Genomic DNA, 21,172 nt, shown 5'->3' on the forward strand with positions numbered 1-21,172 from the left:
GAGCCAGCTCATGGGGGTAGGAACAGAGAAGCACTGGAATCGAATGCAAGGATGAGCTGCAGGCCTTTTCTCTCTGCGGTATCTATTTTTGTCTTGAACAAATGAGTTTAAAAGTTTTGCCCACCCTAACGGTTTTTTTTTTTCTTTTCTGTTTTTATATTACTCATTGTTCTTTTTTCACTAAGAAACTATTTTAGAGGAATGAATGGAATTCGATTTCTTTGCTACTCAACTTAATAACTGTCACCCACATGTTCCCATTTCACTATCCTATGTAAGTAAATAAAAGTGTCATTGCTTTCAGGGCACTGTGTGCTCTGAAATCTGGGGCCCCCAAGCCTTCACTGCAGCAACTGTGCCTCCTCCAAGGGTCCTCTCAGGAGAATCCCAAATCCAATCTTGATGGACTTCCAATTCCTGCTTCAGTAGGTATTGGGCAGCAAAGATATACTAGGGAGATGCTAAGGGGTCCTCCACCCCTGGACTAGCCCCAGCCCCCTCCCTGTTTAGTGTGGCCTTAACCTTCCAGAAGCTTCTCATCATCATCTCAGCAGGGGCTGGGCGAGGAGACAAGCAAGCTTTGTAGTAATGAGTGTACATTAATAAAAGGGCTCTTGAATTTTCAAGGATAGGGTTTGGAGTCAGTACATATGACAACATGTTGTCTTTAAAAAAAAAACACTTATAGGATTTATGTAATACGTGCATTGACGATAGCTTAATATGTGTATCGTGTTAAATATTATTAGTAAAATTTGACACATTGTCTAAAATACAGGGGTGGGCAAAAGTAGGTTTACAGTTGTTCCTATGGAAAAAGACATGCAGGTTGTGATTATTACAATAGCTTTATTAATTCAGAAGAATGTCACAATGGTGCAGTGCACTTACTTTTGCCCACCCCTGTATTATATTGCTAATTGGGAAACTTCCATAACGTATCATTCTTTTCCTTACACAGTTTGTGTGGGAGGTGTATTGCCCAAGCATTGAATTTCTCTCCACAATAAAGGAAGCAGGGAAGTAGGGAGGAGCAGGCAGTTGACATGTGGGTTTTGATAATCAGCTTGGTCAGTGTTGAGTGAAGACAACCAGGTTTTTGATGAAACAGGTAACTGGGGACCTCATGTGTGAGTTCCCTTTACCTGGAAACTTCCTGGAGGGCAGGAAGGGTATGAGAAATGTCCTCAGGTTCCACAACTGAAATATTTTGGAAACTTCAGGGATATTCCTCATATGAAGGTCTCAGGGCAAACTTTAAGCACTAACCAGTTTACTTCCAACTGCTAGCACCTGTCAGAGCCTGCAGAGGACTCTGGGACAGTTTGTGCCTTGTTTGTACTTATAAAATAGTGTGAAATTTTATTTTATTATTTTAAAATATTTTAAATTGATTTTTAGAGAGAAAGGAAGGGAGAGGGAGAGAGCAAGAGAAACATCCAGGTAAGAGCTGAACATGTATCGGTTGCCTCCTACATGCCCCTATCAAAAATTTTAGGTATAACAGAGATTAGGGCCACAATCTTCAAGATATGTTTAAGCTTGGATTACCGTAGTTGATAACTTTGATTGTGACCTTGGTTATCCAAAGTCCTGCTTTTGTTTAAAACTTCTGTATAACAAATCAGTAAATGAGATTTTTTTTATTTTAAATTTGGACACTGGGTTACAATTAAACATATTTCTACTACCTTTTCTAGCCCTAAAAATGAGGAAGAATATAAATGAGTAGAATGAACTTTTATCTGAGCCATGCCCATGAAAGAAACATTGAAATAAATTATTTGAATTTTGTTTCGACTTGTAATGTTGCTTGAAAATCATCTAGGCTTTCTTTTCTAAGAGAACACTGTATCTAACAAAGCTCACTTTGCATATTTTAACAGTGGTTATGTATGCTTACTGGTAATTTGAATCATATTAGGTCTTGCAAAATGCCACCTGCCCTGTCCTACATAACTATCAGAGAGCCTGTATCTGTGGATCCCTTGATGTTTAAATCTTGGCAGCAAGAAACTATGAACAGCTGTCAGAGGGGAGAGGGGTGGAATTTTCACTTTGGAATTGTAGTAAAGGGGAACCTACGTGTATTCAGCTTTTGTGAGAGTTTATGCTCCTGAAAGACTATCTTGCCCCTTGTGAAATATTCAAGTGGCTTTATTTTCATATTTTAAGATATACATGTTGAAAAATAGACTATGTGTATTAACAAACACTTAAAAGCATTTGCATTGTTTTCAAGAAACCTCTTAACATGCCCTAAGCCTAAGAGCAGTACCTAGGGTTCCTATAAAGCAGCAGAGAGGGTGTGTGCATGTAGAACTCCGCCCTTCCTCCCTCCTGTGCCCGGGGCAGACCTGGGGCACTTGGGTGTCCTCTCCTGTGGGACTGACTGTGAGGACCCTTCTCAGCGCAGAGCTTTGCACAGCCATGGCCAGTGGGCCAGGTTGGCTGGAGGGTCTGTCAGCTGCCTTGGTGTGTCCTGTACACCTGCCTGTACACTGACATTCTGAAAGATCTCACATTTTTAGGAACATTAGTTCTGACCCTGCCAGTTTAAAAGAGGTGGGGATGGGAGGAGTAAACAATAGCATTTTGTGGCTTTGGAATTTATTATTTCGTCAGATGTGAGATTCTGAATAAAATGTTCACATCGTTGTAAGGTTTATATATGCAAGAATATGTTATTGTGAAATATTATTGTATCAGCTTATATATATATATATAGGCCTTTTATGTTTTTATAGCTATCAATATTTTAGTTTATAATATGGACCACTGGAAACAGCAAAAACCCTTTAATTTAGGTGATAATAAAGCCTCCTCAGTTTGGATTCCATGGGTACTCACAGCCCACAGTTATTTTATTAAACTGATGCTTATTTGAGAGTCCAGCTTGGACAGCTCTGGGCCTGCCTGGGGGGAGGTGACAACAGACAAGGAGTTCAAGAGAGAAACCACTAGCATTTCCAGAATATTTGATATTTAACTCACATAATATATGTTTCACATACATTAAAATAAAGGGTGACTGGGCATGTGGGACATTATAGTATACCCTTGTTTTAGTTGTTAACTGCTAGAATAGAATTTTCTTACTGTATCCTCACTGATTCCCATGGTCTCCCAGCCCCAGAACAGGGCCTAGAGGTTACTCATATTTGTTGAGTAGATGAATGAAATAATTTGCTAACATTTAAGCATATATATATATATATATGTATATATATATATATACACATATCTCAGAGATATTAAAATTGCTATAAACAAGGATGTCTTGACTTGAGGATTTCTATTGAGTGGTGTTTGTAAAATTGACTTTGTCAAACGAATCAGTTCCTTTCTGCCACTAGAGGGCAAAATAGTGCAGTTAAGGAATCAAGTTTTCCATGACTTCTTTTTAAAAGAAATGTTAGCACTTGAGCTAATCCTCTTAGATGTGGGTAACTGTGACCAAGCTAAACCAGTACTGCAAGAGGAGGTATAAAGCTTTATCAGCATAATATAAACTTAACACAGGGTGAGCATGTGTCCACGTTAAAAATATATCTATAAAATTAGCCTGATAATGTGCTTAAAAATAAGTATTATATAAATGGGTAGCAAATGAAGATTTAGCTTTTAATTATTTCAAAATCACTTTCTGCCACCCAATCAAATGGCATATATGCTCTTTTCACTTCTGAACGGGAGAAGATCTGATAAGAAAAAAAAAATCCATTCTGCCTATGTAATTGGCACAGCTTTAATTTCAGTAAGGAAATGCAGTGGTTCTAGTTCAGCTAAATGGATGCTGGTTAAATATATACCTTCAAACTGGGTGTCAGTTGCAGGTTTAATATAATCAAGTCTATGAATTGTTCTCTTGTGCTGGAAACCTGTTGGACAACCTACCTTAAGATAGAACTGCCAGTGGGAGGGTAAGTCTGGGAAGATCTTTATTGTTAAGGAGAGAGTCAGGGACTGGAAGAGAGGAATTTTCTTTTATAACATTAAATTTAATTAAAATGAATTTAATATTATAGTTCAGTAGTTATTGCTGATTATTTGATCTTTTTTTTTTACTACCATCAGTTTGCATATACTAACATCCTGAGGTTTGGCCTATAGGGATTGCAAGGTGCTTCTGGTCACTCTCCAAGGTCACACCTGTCTTTTGCAGCAGCATTCTCATCTTCAAGGAGTCTGATGATGGATTGACAGCTTGCTGGCAAGAGTTGGCAGCCAGCAGCTAAGTTGTCTCACCTCCTTTTCTTGTTCCTGGCCATCTCTGGTGGAAGTGCTAATTAAGGATCAAACAGCCCAAAGAGCTGGCAGTTAAAAAAGAGAAGGGAATCACAGAGCTTCAGTGCTCTCTAACATGGCCTTAAATAATGGGAAATTAGTTACCTGGGAGGCAAATAAACACAAAAAGCCCGCCAGTTCAGTGGTTGCAAATGGCACCTGACTGTGAACTCCTCTGCTTTCCAAGGGGCCCAGAGCAACTCTACACCAGCCCGATTCTGGCCACACCTGCTGACTACCTGTGGTTCCTCTCCTATTTGCCTAATTTGGAGATTGTGAAGGCAAGTTCAAGCTGATTCCTTTAGAGTTAAGGTTGTGAGGGCAAAGACATGTTGGAAAGATACAGGGGTTGATGTTACTTTTTTAGACTCTGCTTTCTAAGGCTCTTTGCCACAGGGCATGCTTTTGGTTTCTCACTGTTTCTTTTTGCCACATAAGAGAATCCCACAGAGACTGAACAGGTAAACCTGCTTAGTGAAAACTAAAAATTGGTCTAATATTTACATCCCCAACATGTTATTAGCATTGACTAAACATCCGTTTTTCATAACTCTGGTTTCAGACACTCCAAACTCTGTTCCTCTGAGAAGCAAAAGAATGGCTGTCATATGATAAATTCGGGGGCTCTGAGAAACTGTAAAGGGATTATCTGTTAACACATACAAAACGTTAACACTGGACACTAGCCTGAAGGGAAGAGTGAAATAAGGAGGTTGTCAGATTAGGTTTTGTTTTCCATAACCACATATTTTGTCTCTACATTTGACTTCCCCTGTGACACGGAACCAGTAGTTTGGTGAGTCCTGTCCTCAAAGGTTTGCTGCTCTGTGCTCCCTGGCCCTTCCTCCTCTCCCCGGTCCAGCATCGCAGTCCGCTGCTGATACTTGAGGTGCTGGTAGTGCTCAGAGCTCTGCTGGGACATATCAGAGTTTGGTGAACCATTGGGTGGAATGCCTTCTGAATGACAAAAGGATGGATGGCTGCGAGCTAAAGGAAATGTGTGCAACGAGGGCTGTGCTGCACTTAATCCCCAGCTGTATTCCTTTCCTTATATGTATAGAAGCCGGAGGAGCCTGGTCGGGGAGAGTTTCCAAGCCCAGACCTTAACAGAATTAAAAATAATGGGTGTTTGTATTTAAGAATGGTTTGGCCAACAGCTCAGCCTTTTTATTTGAAAATACCGTTTATTTTTTGCTGGCACATGCTTATTTTCTGGAATGCTAAGGATTGTTTCTGCACCTGGCCCAGTGACTCCTTTTTAAGGACTCAGAACATGCAATCTATTTGGAGATAGTCGGTGGCTATTTTTGAAGTGGGGGGGGGGGGTGCCTCAGTGAGTCAGAATATATGCTAAATAAGTTACTCCGAAGATTGACTGAGTTCTCCCCTGGAGCTGGGGAAGCAGAGAAGTTCCATGTGTACAACACAGCTCCCGGCAGCCACAGCTGAAGTGAAGCTCCTTCAGTCCTGCCCGGAAGACTCTGTGTCTAGAGAGGGGCAGGCTCTGCTGCAGAGTTTATTATTATGTAAATAGAGTAACAATGCAGACTTTTAAGAGTTTTTGCAAAGGGTAACCCTTTGTCTGCCAAAAGGTAGGCTCCTGCTTTGCTTGCCAACCCAGTCTGTGCAATCAACAGAGGGTGACCTATAAGCCAGCCAGTCACCTTGCACATTGCCTTATTAGGCAGGCCGGGAAGGCTGTTGTCTGGGGACAGCCCAGCAGAGGCCTGGCAGTGAGTGGGCTTGCGTCCTGTAAGGAGCCCAAGAGCCCAAACCCTGGAGACATGGCCTAGTACTGCTCAATTAATTCTCGTGCACTGTAGTGACAAGAATATGCACTCTCCTTGGCAGACACACTTTCTGGTATGAATGGAAAACAGAGGTGACTTCCCGAAGGAGAGTGGTGTATCTCATTTTCCCAGGGCTTTTACTTACTGTGCAGCTTGTTCTGTCATGTCCTGTATCAGGGCTTATGCTATGGAGTATGGACTTTATCAGGAAATGGTTAATGATTTCCTTTCAATCCAAAAGATTTTGGAGACTCTAGAATATTGTTTGTGTTTCATAGTAAAGTCTTTCTAGTGCTGAGGTCATGTGTGGGCCAGGGAGGAAGTATCACCAAGCTGTAAGTTGGTACAGTGGAAAGTGCAGAGTCCTGGGAACCAGGGGCCCTAGTATCTCACGTGGGCTAAGTGACCTTGGACAAGTCACTTCCGTTGCTCTCTATAAAATGTAGGGTTAGACTGAATGAGCTCTCTTAAATGACCTCTCCATTATAAATGTCTCATCCAAAATTACATTTGTAACATTCTCTCCTTGGCCTTTCTGTTCTCTTCAGTAATAAGGTTTAATGAGTATTGGTGGTTAATAGCCACAGTTTAACATCCAAGGGAAATCTACATGCTTTGGGCTGAATCCATCTTTTCTCTTCTGAGTTTTTTCTAAAACTTGAGAGAGAGCTAGAGACTGGGAAAGTCTCTGTACTGACGTTTTTGTTCAGATTTGCTCCCATTCTTGAAAGTAAGAAGTTCTGGCTCATGAATCAAAGCTACAGGTGAGAAATCTGCAGATGGAGGAGGAACCACAGTTAGTCATGTGGCAGGTGACCACACACCAGTTTCCCTTTCAGTTTAATATTCATGTACCTGGTGCAGGCACTGGCCAGCCTACCAGGAAGGAAGGTATGAAAGGTTAACTGCCCATCACCACACTTACAGGTTCTCCTCTTCCTCTCTCACCTGCTTTCCATGTGAACAGGGACGGCTCCCACCGCTGGAGCTATGCCTTGCGTCTGTGTCATGGACTTGCAGCAGGAGAGGACAGTTGAGGTGCTGGTGGCTAGGTGTCTGTTTTGACCTTGTTTCCTATCTTCTTTTAATTGACCTGTGTCTGCTGCTTGTTGTTCAGGGAAAGGTCAAATCACTTTGGCCCTCCTGTTGAAAAAATCCTTTCTTTTCCAGTTTTAAAAACCTGTTGCCATCTCCACTGAGTACTTGGCTCCCCAAGGCATGGGCTACCAGTGATGGCGAACCTCTGACACGCGTGTCAGCACTAAATATTTAGTTTTTGGTTTATTAAATACAATTATATATAACAATTATACATTTATGTTATTTAAACTATAAATATCGCGAAATAATGTTTTTTCCTCAAAGTGACACACTACCCGAGTTATGCTCAGTTTTTTTGGCGAAGTTTGACACACCAAGCTCAAAAGGGTGCCCATCACTGGATGCCTTTCAATTACTTGTTATAACATGAACCTGTGACCTGTACCAAAAGGAACTTGTTAGCTTGATGTTAGGTGCCACTAGGACTTTACAAGACCCCTGAAACTCAATGCAGAGCTTGCTGGCCAAGGGAAAAGTGACTGCCCTTCAGATGTTATAGAGAAAAGATTAGCTGTGTGTCCAGGACACGAAGGAGCAGAGAGAAACCTCCGTAGTGTTGCTACCCCGAATGGCAAGCTGGAACTCTCCTCTCACGTTCTTGTCTTACGAAGTTTGAAGAATAAAGTTCGTGGACTAAAAGATTTTAAGCAAAAGTGTGGAAATTTATTGCAAGTGTATACAAATTCCCCCTGGGGTGGGGTCCCCAAAATAGGAACAGTCCTCTCTCTCTCTAAAATGGGAAAAACACAGTCCAGTGAGCCTCTTTGTCTGTGGGTTTATAAATGCTGGCTGCTCTTTGTCAGTTCATCCCACTTTCTAATTGGACCCTTCCTTATTTTATGTCCCCTGTATTTTTTCCTAATTGGCCATTTCCCCCCTTTTCCCTGCATGGTATCAGTTTCAAAGCTCATGCAGTGCCCCCTTTTCTTCTTCCCCTTATCTTGTAATATTCTTGTAAATTGGAGCTATCTCTGTCCGTCACGTATGCATTTCTCCCCTATGGACCCTTCCCTAAAACTGCCTCTCCTGTCTCTAAAGTCCTTTCAGTGAGTACATTTTCTTTGTGCATCACAAAGATGTCAGGGAAGGGGCTTCTTGTTGGAGCATAAACTGTGAGTCCTTGCATTTGAAGTCACCAAAGTCTACCATATTGTAATTTCCAAGTCTATTGCTTGAATTTTTTACATCCTAGTTGTCTGAACGAGCAAGTTAGAATTCTAGTAGATAGGCAATTGAGTTTTCCAGTTTAAATTTTAAATATGTCTATATCTTTTTTCCTTTTTATTAAATTTATTGGGATGACACTGGTTAACAAAATTATATAGGTTTCAGGTACACAATTTCCTAATACATCATCTGTACACTGTATTGTGTGTTCATCACCCCCAAATCAAGCCTTCCTCCATCACCATTTTTTCCCTCATACCCTCCTTCATCTCCCTCCACCCCTGCCCAATATATCTATAGCTTTAATGATAAAAGATTATTTGATTTTGAGCAATACTCATAGGTTTTGGAAAGTTAAAAGAACTTTTGCCTTTTTCAGGGGAGGAAAATTACTCAATCACTGACTCAAATGGATGGTACTATTTTAATTGGTAGTGTTTGACTCTTAATTACTTGAATAACTGATTAGCTACATGAAGCAATAATAAATATTTCTCTCCAAGTCAGTGTGAATGTAAAAAGTCATATGATGATTTACATTTGTCTAGGACACCCCAGTTTACATACTCATTTGCATGCATTGTCACGATTAATTGCTTCAGCTCATAGCAACAGGTGTTTTGAAGGAAAGAAGAGGAAGGAAGAGGGAAATGTTCTCTGTTCTAGAAAGGAAGTTCTTGCAGAATCCTGCCATGTGTGTTTCAGCTCTGCTTGTGCTCTTGCTTGGCCTGCAGTTCGAAGGGAACTGTCTCTCATTTTACCAAAGAAGAACTTATCTTCTATGAGGAAGACATAGATACATATTTGATTGCATAAAAAGAAGTAGGGAAACCTCAAAAGGGTCAGTGATAAAAAAGTGAAACAAAAGGACTTTGGCATATGTACAAGACTCCATCCTTAATGTATTAGGTGATGTCCTCATCTAGACTGTGAATTTATTGAGGGCGGGAACTCTTCCAGACTAGTGACCGCCCTGGTGTCTAAGCTCTAGTAGTAGCTCAGCGAATCCTGTGTGGGAGGCAGGGATGAGATCTGGAGATGGAGTGACTATACACTGTGGGAGGTAGGAGAGGTAGGGGTCAGGAGAGGGTAGGGGCAAAAATCCATGACATTGGTCTCTTGCATAGTGAGTTCAGATAGATAGTTGAGTATCTAACTAGGAATATTATGTCAATAATGAAAAATGTCAGCCTCCAATTTACATCTCCTCCCAACACTGAATCCCCCCTGTACCTTACGTCCTAGCAGTGTATCTGTTTCACCACTTCAAATGGCTGTGACATGATGGCTGGCCTAGTCTGTTAATGGAGACAAAGTCCAGGTAGCACTGTACCAGTAGCCATGGACAAGATCAAGGGATCACAATACTGAGTTTCATCATTTGAAAAAAAAAAAAGTTGACTTTTATAATCTTTTCATCCCACTGTCTACAGTCCCAGATCAGAGGTTGAAATGGTGACAGGCATGCAGGCTACCTATTAGGAAATGACTGGGCTAGTACATCCATGTTCCTAAGGAAGTATTCTCTCCCCACCTCAGGATCATGCAGCACTGTGTATTCCAGCTTGGTGTCAGGCTGGGAAGAGAATCTGGAATTCCTTTTTCTACTTGCACTTCTGTAACAGCTTCCATGTTTCTTCAAGGCAGATGAATCTCCTCTTTCCGAAGGCTCTCCATTGCCTCCTTCCCACCTCTGAATGGCCTATCCGGTCCCCTTGCAATTCCTTCTGAATATGCCCCCATTTAAGTTCACTTCGTTCTTACTCCTTTTCTCACACTTATGTCACCTCTTCCTCCTGGCATGCCCAACCCTGTCCTCTTCATTCACCATTTGGCTCTCTAGTCACTTTCTCCAAGAAGCCTTCCTTTATCAAACTTCTCCACCTGATTCAGTTTTTCTCCTTCGTCATTGACATAATACCATGAATGGCTTGCACTAATGGTTTTGAACTGTGGAGCATTTCCTAATACCTGTGTAGGGAGACCTTCATTTTCAACATGCATCTCATGTGACTGTGACAGAGTTTGATATCATTGACCTTATATCAGATGTTCATAAGTACAAACATATCTTTAGTCATTTCAACAAGCAGTACAGACTGCCTTTGACTTCTTTGTCATAACTTCCTCATGCCAGCCACTCTGTGGCACACAATCTACTTTCTTGGTGGTTATTGCTCATTCTAAAAGCTGGCATGAGCACGTCAAATCTCACTGATTAGTCAGCAAATGCATTGGGAACCTGTTCTGAGACTCCAGTAAATTCTAAGGTACCAGTAACCTCGTGGAAACATTAGAGACGTTGGGAATGGCAAGTTGCTGAACTTGCCTTGGGTTTCTATAGTTACTGTTGTTGAGGTTGCCATTGTTGTTTTTATTATGATGCCCCTTTAAAGAGAACCCACAAATAATATTATTCAAGGCTCTTTCCTTCAAATCATCCAAGTAAACTCCAGAACAGCTATTAGGTATCAGCAGTCATTTTTTATACTTACTTGTCTACCATCTGGATTTTCAGACTCATAAAAATTCTCATATCTGATGATTCAGTATTTCCTAGCTTTCAGTTCATGTGAAAACCATCAAATAGTGAGTATCAAATGATTGGAGTTGGCAGGAGCCTTCTCAGACCTCCTTGGATAATTGTAATTGTGTTGGCCCCCTTCCTGCCAACTGGGATCCCCCTCTGTGAGAGGGGCCTTGAGTCTAAAGACACAGCATTCTGTGCCTTATGATGGTCTAGGATGCAGCTTCAGATTCTAGGCAGAAAACACCTGTGTATGTTGATTTGTCAAATCATTGTTTAAGGACCCGATGTGTGTTGGCATTATAGTTTCTGTCAGAATTTCATTTCTTTTTAAGACTAAATAATATGTTGTATGTATATTTTAGTGTACATTTTATACATGGAACTAACGTATGTCTTTATTTTCTTACTCTGAGAAGCGGTTGACCAGCCTCTATTCCCCTAAACTACCGAATTATTTTCCCCAAGAATCATTAGCTATAGATTCAAAATCACCCACATTTTAAAATGATTAGAGATAATTTTCACTACAAATTTTAACGTTGCTTGTTTGAACATTTACTGTAAAGACTAGAGGCCCGGTGCATGAAATTTGTGCACTCGGGGGAGGGAGGGTCCATCAGCCAGGCCTGCGCCCTCTCGCAGTCTGGGAGCCCTCAGGGATGTCCGACTGCTGGCTTAGGCCCACTCCCTGCAGGCCTAAGCCAGCAGTCGGACATCCTTAGTGCTGCCGCAGAGGCGGGAGAGGCTCCTGCTACTGCTTCTGCGCTCACCAGCCATGAGCCTGGCTTCTGGCTGAATGTCGCTCTTCCTGTGGGAGTGCACTGACCACCAGGGGGCAGCTCCTGTGTTGAGTGTCTGCCCCTTGGTGGTCAGTGCATGTCATAGTGCACAATTGTTCTGCCGTCGGGCTGAAACCTGCTCTCGGACATCCCCCAAGGGGTCCCGAATTGCGAGAGGGAGCAGGCCAGGCCAAGGGACCCCACTGGTGCACGATTGGGGCCAGGGAGGGATGCTGGAGGTTGGCCAGCTGGGGAGGGACCGTGGGAGGGCTCCAGGGTGTGTCCGGCCCATCTCGCTCAGTCTCGATTGGCTGGACCCCAGCAGTAAGCTAACCTACTGTTTGGAGCGTCTGCCCCTTGGTGGTCAGTGCACGTCATAGCGACTTGTCCACCAGTCGACTGTCTGCCCCCTGGTGGTCAGTGCACATCATAGCGAGCAGCTGAGCAGCCTTAGCATATCATTAGCATATTACACTTTGATTGGTTGAACAGACAACCAGACACTTAGCATATTAGGCTTTTATTATATAGGATAATAAGTCTTTTAGGATATTGCAATATGCCTTTTCTTTAAAAAGCCTGTTGAATATAGCACGACTGGCATGGCTTCTTCAGCACATCTAATAAAGACATATCTGTGAGTTATAAAATTTCTCATTGGAAGTACTTTTGCCTTTTCATCTCTACATACGTGGCCTGTTTTAAATTACCTTAGTGATGCAGCACAAAATATTATTTGCAGATTTGTCCTAAAGCTTACCACTAACTAGAATTCACAAAGCATTTCACAGTGCAGACAGGAGAGAATTACACTAAAGTCAGGAATCTGGAATGTCTGAATAATGAGTATAAAATATAATAGAAAAATGAAAAGGACTCAGTGAGCTCCCCACAGGTGGGATTACCTCATGTCAGGCAATTCTGCCCCAGATTAAGTGTCTACACAAAATCCACCAAAGAAAATGAGAATACCATTTACAGCTGCTTCTAGCTTACAGAATAGTTCTTTACTAGGCTATAGAAATACATCCTTCACTTTGGAATTTCAGCCCAGCCATCCATCGTCTTTAGTAGGTCATAGTAGATTTAATCAAAATTGTCCTGTGGCTCTTCTTAAGTTTAGAAATGAACCAGTAACTACACACACACACACACACACACACACACACACACACACACACAACTGTTTCATAATTTATCTCTGCCCGGTATTGCCCACTTCCATGTCAGCCCATTTTCCTATGGCCTGGAGAGCTTCAGTGCTATTCAGGGAGCTCAGTGAGGAGATGCAAGGTTGCAAGGTGACCTTACATCGGCCTGGTCAGGGTATGCCATCTGCACATACCCCGTATCTCTCTTTATCAGGTACTGTATATCCTAGTGTGGATTAGATAACATGCTCCATCTTTCAGAGTGCTTCCTCATCCTTTCTCTCATTTAATAGCATCCTCACCTGCATATTTACATCTTTGATTTTATTTTGGCTGATTAGGAGAAGGTGGTTTTTTTCCTCTTGGAAACAGGTTTTCAGTGGTCACCCTAGGCTTCAGTGTTTCTCCTAGATCATACCATAGCTCAGTCTCTCACCTGTACATGGGGATAGCAATAGGGTCTCCTGCAGGCTTTGTGAGGACTGAATGAGTTTAATGCCTAGAGCACTTGGCATCGTGCCCACTCCTGGTGAGGATCCGGTCTTACCCTGTTCTTTACATCATCACAGCAGGTGCTCTGGAAAATGGTGAGTTGTCACCTCCACGTAATCCTGAGCCACAGGTGTTCTGCGCTGCATGGTCCCTGAGGGTGTAACATCTTGATCCTGGGTCATCTAACCCCTTAGTTTCTGACCTTGGCAATTTAGGAGGTGATCCTTCTTACCTGGACTCACATCAACATTGTTCCCAGTTGGACTATAGGATCATCTTCCCAGTTTTTCCCATTCCATCATGTCCTGGCAAATCTAACATTTTCTCCTAATTTCTCCCCACATACAAATATTTATGTTCCACATTATTGCTTCACATTTTAGGAAAGACAAAACTCTAGTGGGAGTTTCAAGTTAAGGAAAGAATGGTAATACTTTTCCTTTATGACAACTACTGAAGAAATAGAATTGGCTTTTTAATGTACAGTAAACTGTAATTTTAAAAAGCAAACTAAAGAGATTGTCTGTGGATGAGGTGGTTTCTAAGAATGAGGAAAAATAAAGGTGATTGCATTGCTCGTCTGCTTACTTGGTTCATTTATTCTCTCATTCACCCAGGATTTATAGTCCCTTGTTCTGAGCGAGGCACTATGCTAGAAATGCCCCAGAAGTGTATCTCACATATTGCTCCTCGAGTTTTAATAATTCTTAACTAGGAGACAGTGAAAGTTTTTGAGCAGGAAAGGTTTGATTGGCAGTAGAGAAGCACTGAAAGAGAAGAAAAGGTATCAAGGAGCTCAACAGTGGATTCAGTGTGGTTGGCAGGCTCTCCCATGTGATCGTGGTCCACCTGGGGTAGGCTTTGAGGAGCACTGTGTTGCGTGTTATTAGGATGTTGGTAATTGTCTGGATCAATGCAATTTATAGCCAAGAAATGCATGTGGGAGAAATAGGCAAGTCCACGGGAAAAACTGCATTCATGACCACGATTTTCACCCAGATATTTCGCTCAAGTCTAAGCTTTGGGATTTCAAGAGGACCTATATCTTTCATCTTTATTTGTACTTAATTGTTTTGGTAAGTACTACGGAAGCAATTCATGCTTATTGTGGAAACTTGGGAAAAGAAAGGGGAAAACATAAACAGTTATCTCTGAGTTGTAAGATAATGTTTTGGTCTACTTGCTATCTTCCAGGTAAAGTATTTGTGTGTATCTCTAGTACAACATCATGAAACATTTCCCAAATCACTAATTATTTCCTACCTGGTTCTCTGTGTAATTCATTTACCCATTCTCCTCTATCGCTCCCTATGTAAGCTGGTTCCAGTTTTATGTTTATAAACAAAACTGAGGTAAATGTCCTTGTACTCGTTCATAGTAACTTCCTTGGGAACATTTCCAGAAGCAGGATTACTGAGTCACTATTTCATATACTCTTCTAATAACACCCTTCCTTGTCCTTCTTAATGAGATGGGAACCCTGGGAAGAGAAGGGAGAAGAATGGAGTGATCAGCTGTTTGTATGACACACTCCCACACCCCCTTCAGGCTCACTGACCTCTGTCTTAGCCTTAGGGTCTCAGACATGCCCTATTTTTCATGTCTGGAGGCCACTTTGGCTTGAAGAACATCTTTGGAACCTAAAATAGACCAAGAAATCATCTGAGATTTGTAAAAAGCAACCAGCAGCTTGTCTTGACTCCTCCTTCTGGGGGTGAGATTGGCCCCTTAGCAATTAAACCCACATGAGCTATAGATCTGGGAGACCCTATGACTTCAATCCAGGAAGAGTGTACAGCAGTGGCCCCTGTTATTTGGTGTTCAGGCTGATAAGGAGTGTGTATGGTGAGACGATGTGGATTTCCAGTCTGGCACTGCCATACCCTAAACTGTGTGACTTTGTTAACATTTTGCAAAATGAATAACAGGTTATCAGAAAGACCCCTTTAACTCCCATTTTCTGAGTCCAAGGTTTTTTGTTTTACCAAGTCCTGATTCAGTTGTTCCAATGATCCCATTTTGAAGACTGTAGTGCTTTGAAAATGGAAAAGATTGGTGTTTCTGAGTGGAAAGAGTGGCAGAGAGCGTTGTGCATTTCTATTCTCCATGCTGAGGTGGTAGTTAAGTGATGCTGTTGGAAAGGGAATATAGCACCTTCACAAGTTTAAATTAAGATGTTTTCTCCCTAAAATTTAAGAAAATCACAACTACAAATTAATTTATCTCCAGACAAATAAAATACGTTAACTTACAGAATGGTGTCAGGAAATGTTTGCCTCGTTTGTAGTTCCCCTGTATGAATGAGCCAGCCTGAAATAATAATAATAATAATAATAATAATAATAATAATAATTAATAAAATAGTTGTGCCTGGCTGGTGTGGCTCAGTAGTTGAGTGTTGACACATGAACCAAAAGGTCACTGGTTTGATTCCCAGCCAAAGCACATGCCAGGGTTGCTGGCTCTATTCCCAGTAGGGGGCATGCAGGAGTCAGCTAATCAATGTTTCTCTCTGATTGATGTTTCTATGTCACTATCCCTCTCCCTTCTCTCTCTAAAATCAATTAAAAACAAATAAAAATTAGTGGTTATATCATCATCATCATTTATAACTACTGAAGAGTAAATGAAAAAAATGTCATGGGTCCTTTCTACTGACATAAAATGTACTTTTCTTTATAGTCTTGGCTTCATGTAGATGAGATACATAAAGAGATTACATTGTCTATTCATAGTTTAGAAAAAAAAACTATTTTTTTTTCCTTCTCAACTATCAAGCCATATTTAAATCTGTCTTCTTTGTGTCATTATTGATGGGTAAGGCAAGTAATTCTAGTAAAATCCCATTGCCAACTTAAAAAGAATATCCAAAGTCTTTTTATTCTGTACTAGAATTGCATCTTAAAAATTTAAACTAGGCCCTGGCTGGGTAGCTCAGTTGGTTAGAGCATCGTCCTGATACACCAAGGTTGCAGGTTTGATCCCTGGGTCAGCAACCAATGAATGCATAGTTAAGTAGAACAACAGTTCGTTCTCTCTCTCTCTCTCTCTCTCTCTCTCTCTCTCTCTCTCTCTCTCTCTCTCATATTTCCCCATCATCTCTCTCTCTCTTTTAAAGCAATAAATATTTTATTTATATAATTATTTATACTATTATTTAATCCCACCTAAATTATTCATTTCCAGAGTCATTTGCTGCCACTATTTCCTCCCTTCCCTCTTCTGCTTCCAACTCCTCCCTTTTTCTGTTTGTTCCTAGTTAGCCATGACCTCTCAATAAAGTTTCCACTACAGTTATCCACAGGACTTAAGTTCTTCCTTACCGAGTTATTTTTGTTGTTGTTGTTTTTTGTAACTGCCCTATTTGCTATATTTCTTCCCACTTTGTAAGAGTTGGAGTTATCAGCAGTATAGAGAAAATGCACATGGCCAGCACTGATGAACCCTCTGTTGATGTGCCATAATTAATTTGGGTTGTTTGTTTGTAGTTTAGAAATCAGTTCAAGTCAATATGGTTTGACAGCAGGATATAAAATCAATGCAAATCACTTTGTAGTATGATCCTAGCTTTTAGAGAAGATTATTTCACTAGTTTATATAGTCATTCAGCAAACATTCACTGCAGGCCTGCTGTGTACCAACTAGTATTCAGTACTAAAGATACAAGGACAGACATACTAAGGGTCCCTGCCTCCTGGTGGGGGTGCCTGAGGGCAAATCATGTTCTTGATCTCACATCCCCAAGATCCTGTGGCTGCATCACAAACAAGTGACTATCCATGGGCAAGTTACTTCTCTAATCCTATGTTTCCTCATCTTGTTAATGAGATGATTTTCCTACTTTCTTTTTAATGTCCCTTTTAGCAGTATAAGAGTCGGTGTCTAATTATTGCATATTTTTCTTGGAATTACATTATCACTGCTTGGGCCCACCAGCTACAGGTTGCAATTAAAAACAAACAGGGGGGCTCCATGGTTACTGGTTCTGTGTGGAAGGAGCTTGGAAGTCACTGCTCCATCCTAACAACAAGTAAAAAGTTGAACAAATTGAAAAATCAATGACTCTTCCTGAGTCCATAGGGAAGGGAGGACACAGGGCAAACTACTGCCCCCCAGATTGGAGAGACATTTAAGTCCATACAGGGACTTGTGACTTCCCAGTGCAGAAACCCACAAGTTATACAATGAAGCAAAGATAGTCTCTTCAACAAATGTTGCTGGAACAACTGGACATTCATATGCAGAGAAATGAATCTAGAACAGGCCTTACACCTTTCACAAAAATTAACTCAAAATGCATCTCTGTACCATCCCCTCAATTTTGTAGTAAACCTAAACCTGCTCTAAGAAAATTAAGTCTTTTTAAGAGGTGATAATAAAATCAAAAGGGGGCAGTCAAACAGATAATCCTTAATTTAAGAGCTTCTGTCTCAAATTAAAATTTTTGAACCTCTAGTAATATATATTTTTCCTTTTCCCACAATTTCACTCCTATGTTGTTCATAAATCTTAACTGTGGAGTTTTGGTTCCCTGTTAAGGCAACATTTTTCATTAACCTGGCAAAGCAGACTCTAGACTCAGAGTAGCCTGAGAATAGTTAGGCAGCCTCCCTTCCTTCCTGAACATCGAGAGGCTCTGTATGTGTTTTGTTTTGTTTTCTTGTTTGTTTATATTTAGGAGAAGGGGGAGTCATTTTGACTCCCCTGATGATGGCGAGGGTGCAGCATTGCCTACTTAGCTGCTGCACGTGCTGTGCTTTGGCCGGAGACTTAAGTAGTAACATCACCAGTGCCCATCACAGGAGCCAGGCTGCTCCAGCATCCGCAGGCCTAATTTCTGCTTGCAATCTGATTACGGGGTTTGAGCTATTCCAGCCTGCAGCCTCTTGCTTTGCCTTTATCATACTCTCAAGGACACGAGTGTCTGATTGCTCTAGCCCTGCGCTGTGAAGTCTCATCCCAGTGTGGCTTAGAGCGGCTGGAGGCTGTGGCTGGTTGTGAATTAGCTGTAGTGCAGTCTCTGTTACTGCACTTTCTGTGTGTAACCATGATCAGAAGCCCAGGGTTTTCCAGCTATTTGGGAGCTTTCAACTTCTCTGAGAAACAAGGTAAGGCAAGAGAAACTGAAAAAGCACTTCTGTGTATATTCTATAACATAATGAATGCCTTGTATCCTCCATTTTACCTTGTATCCTCCTGCATCCAGTTAGTTATACAATTTTCTCAAAGGACACTTTAAATATCTAATTGAGTTTAAATTAGCTTATTTTAGGATTGCTGAAAAATGTGATATTTTTTTCTGTTATAACTTAAAGATATTACTAAACCGCTAAAGCCTTATGTAGGAAAAAAATGCCAATTCAAATGGAATGCCCAAACTTTGGATCAAGTTCTGAACTTCAGCTAAAATATTTTTTCTAAACCAAATGCTATATATTAAATTATTTCCAGTAGGCAGTGGTGAATGTCTTTTTATTAAATCTTCATGTGAAATATTTTGGAACAAAATGTTGTCTTTTAGTGGCTTCCTTTCTAGCACAAAGGAAAATATATGCTCTTAATTTAACCACGGAAGTGGTGTCACTGACTCAGTTCACTGATTGAGCAACGATGAAATGCTGAGGTTATTTTGAATGTCACATTTGAAATCCAGCCATTGTATGTGAAAGTATTTTCTAGCACAAATGCACTACTAGGAAGTGATTGGAAGAGTTCAAGCCTCAAATTCAGGAATTATCTTCTATAATATTTGATAGCTTTTGAACTGAGTTCTCTTTTTAAAAAATATATAACTAGGTATTTGTATAACTCTGAGAAAACCCTACATGTTCAGTTGGCAGTGTTCTTTTTATTTTATTATATTTCTCTAGTTGGTCAGACTTTCCAGATTCCAGGATTCTGGATGTATTGTGATGGATAATGATATGTCAGCATGTGGTGTATTTTGTACCTCCTTTTCCTCAGGCTTCTAACCCCAAATATTAACCAGTAAAAGGCACTTCCATAGGGGAAGATTTCTGTAAGTGGCCACTTGTGGTTGTCTTGGTGGACAAATGGTTGCTATGCCAAAAGCTGTAAAACAGATTACTTGCCATTAGGCTGGTTATAAATTTGTCTGCAACTGGTTTTGATTAACTGGTTCACTCGATGTTTGTTTTTGCTGCATGGGATTGTTCCCAGCTGGCTTTACATCACATCTATTTTGTCTTCAAAAATAAATAAGTGGTTTATTTGATGTGTTGTTATTTTTTTTAAGTTTTAAAGAAGGCAATAAGAACATGACTTAAGCATCCCCCTGCTCTTTGCCCCCACCTCATGCAGTCTTTAAGAGCATCTCAAATATATCAGACAGTAATGATTTTCAACATTTCTGGTTACCTTGGTCAAAATTTTTAACTATATTATTCGATATTTAATTGCTTTGAGTTATTCTTGTAGCTATATGAATTTAAATGAAGCCATTGAACTATGTCAGATTTTTTTTAACCCACAGATTATATTGACTTTCTTTCACTAGGAAAACTAGAAACCTTGCTATGTAAAATGTATGTTGCTGAATTTGATTCGTAGAAGGTGTCACTTTTTTAATTCATTAGTCTTGTCTTGTTGACGGTTTCATTTTTCTTAAATTATATGTTCAAGAGGAGTTTGAAGAACTTTCTCATTATTTTTTTTAACTTACTGTATAGCTAACTCAATGTTACATTATTTCTTTACCCTTAGATTTCAACAAGAAAAACTTAAGCTTTATTGGATTCCCACATCAAAGGAAAGTTCCAAGGTAAAGTGGTCTTTGCCCAAGAAATCTTGTTTTGAATATTTGTAATAGCTTTTAAAATTATCTCCTACCTAATTTACCCTTTTAAATGTCTGTCAATATGTTTTCTCTCCAGAGTTTGGTTTGTTAAAATATATGAAGCAAGCTAACTTAATAGTACATTTGGCCAGCAAAGATTATTTTTATGTATTTAATGCTGTTTGTAGGAACTATTTGCAGAACAGGATGTTGATGCTTCTGTAATTGCAAACTTGTAAAGAGCTGTTATCTTTTTTCTCTCATATCTACCTCTAAGCATGGGTTGTCCTTTTGCAATCTGTCCATCAAGTAAGGGAGATTTTGATTTTTTTAAAAAGGGTTTAGCCTTGTTCCTCCTCCTTTTCTCCCTTTTTTATCTTTCCCTCCTTAACCCTCCCCCCTCCCCCCCCAACTCCCGCTCATCCATCCATTTGTCCACATGACATGGTGTTGCTCTTTTAACCTTTTTGCACTTCAGTTTCCTTGGCTGCAGGGTATTATGGGTGCTAATTTGATTTACCTAGTGTGCTACAACTCTGTGATGCATCATCACAGATATAAGATAATACAAAAGTTAAAGTTTGTGCCAAACAAGATAGCTATATCTCAGGTTGTCTTAGATTACTGTTCCTAATAGATTTTGAGATTTTCATGTAGAGGCACAATGTTATTTATCCCTTACACAAAGGTGTGGATCTCAGCCTATACTTCCTTATGCTAGAAGGACCCAAATCCATCTACTCCTAACTCCACTCAGATGTTCTTATCCCTAATGTTTATGTATGACATTATTTTTTTACTTAAAAGGTTTGCATTTCAATAGCATTGGAATAAACAGCTGTCTGACTTCTCATCAGACTAAGCCTGGCTCTGCATTTGAAAATGGCAGAATTGGACGTATGCACACACAAAAGGGGATAAAGGCTTGATGAATTTCATCCACATTTTAGTACCAGGTAAACTAGAGCAGTAATGAGTCAGGGTCATCAGGAAGGTTGTTTTATTTGACTCATGAAATCTTGCTTTTCTAATGCTCGACACAATTTCCCATATTTCTCATCTCTGCCATGTTTTTAACA

General features: G+C 40.4%; 1 long non-coding RNA gene across 3 annotated transcripts in view; it reads left to right on the forward strand.

Annotated features, from left to right (window-relative positions):
• LOC129149181 (uncharacterized) overlaps positions 1-20,078 on the forward strand; it is a 161,484-nt gene extending 141,406 nt beyond the window's left edge. For all 3 annotated transcript variants that reach the window (XR_008556167.1, XR_008556168.1, XR_008556166.1), the window contains one exon: positions 20,021-20,078. This is a non-coding gene — a long non-coding RNA (uncharacterized LOC129149181). The remainder of the gene's footprint in view (positions 1-20,020) is intronic.
• The last annotated feature ends 1,094 nt before the right edge of the window (positions 20,079-21,172 follow it).

This window comes from Eptesicus fuscus, chromosome 5 (genome assembly GCF_027574615.1).
Source record: "Eptesicus fuscus isolate TK198812 chromosome 5, DD_ASM_mEF_20220401, whole genome shotgun sequence".
NCBI classification, from domain to species: Eukaryota; Metazoa; Chordata; class Mammalia; order Chiroptera; family Vespertilionidae; genus Eptesicus; species Eptesicus fuscus.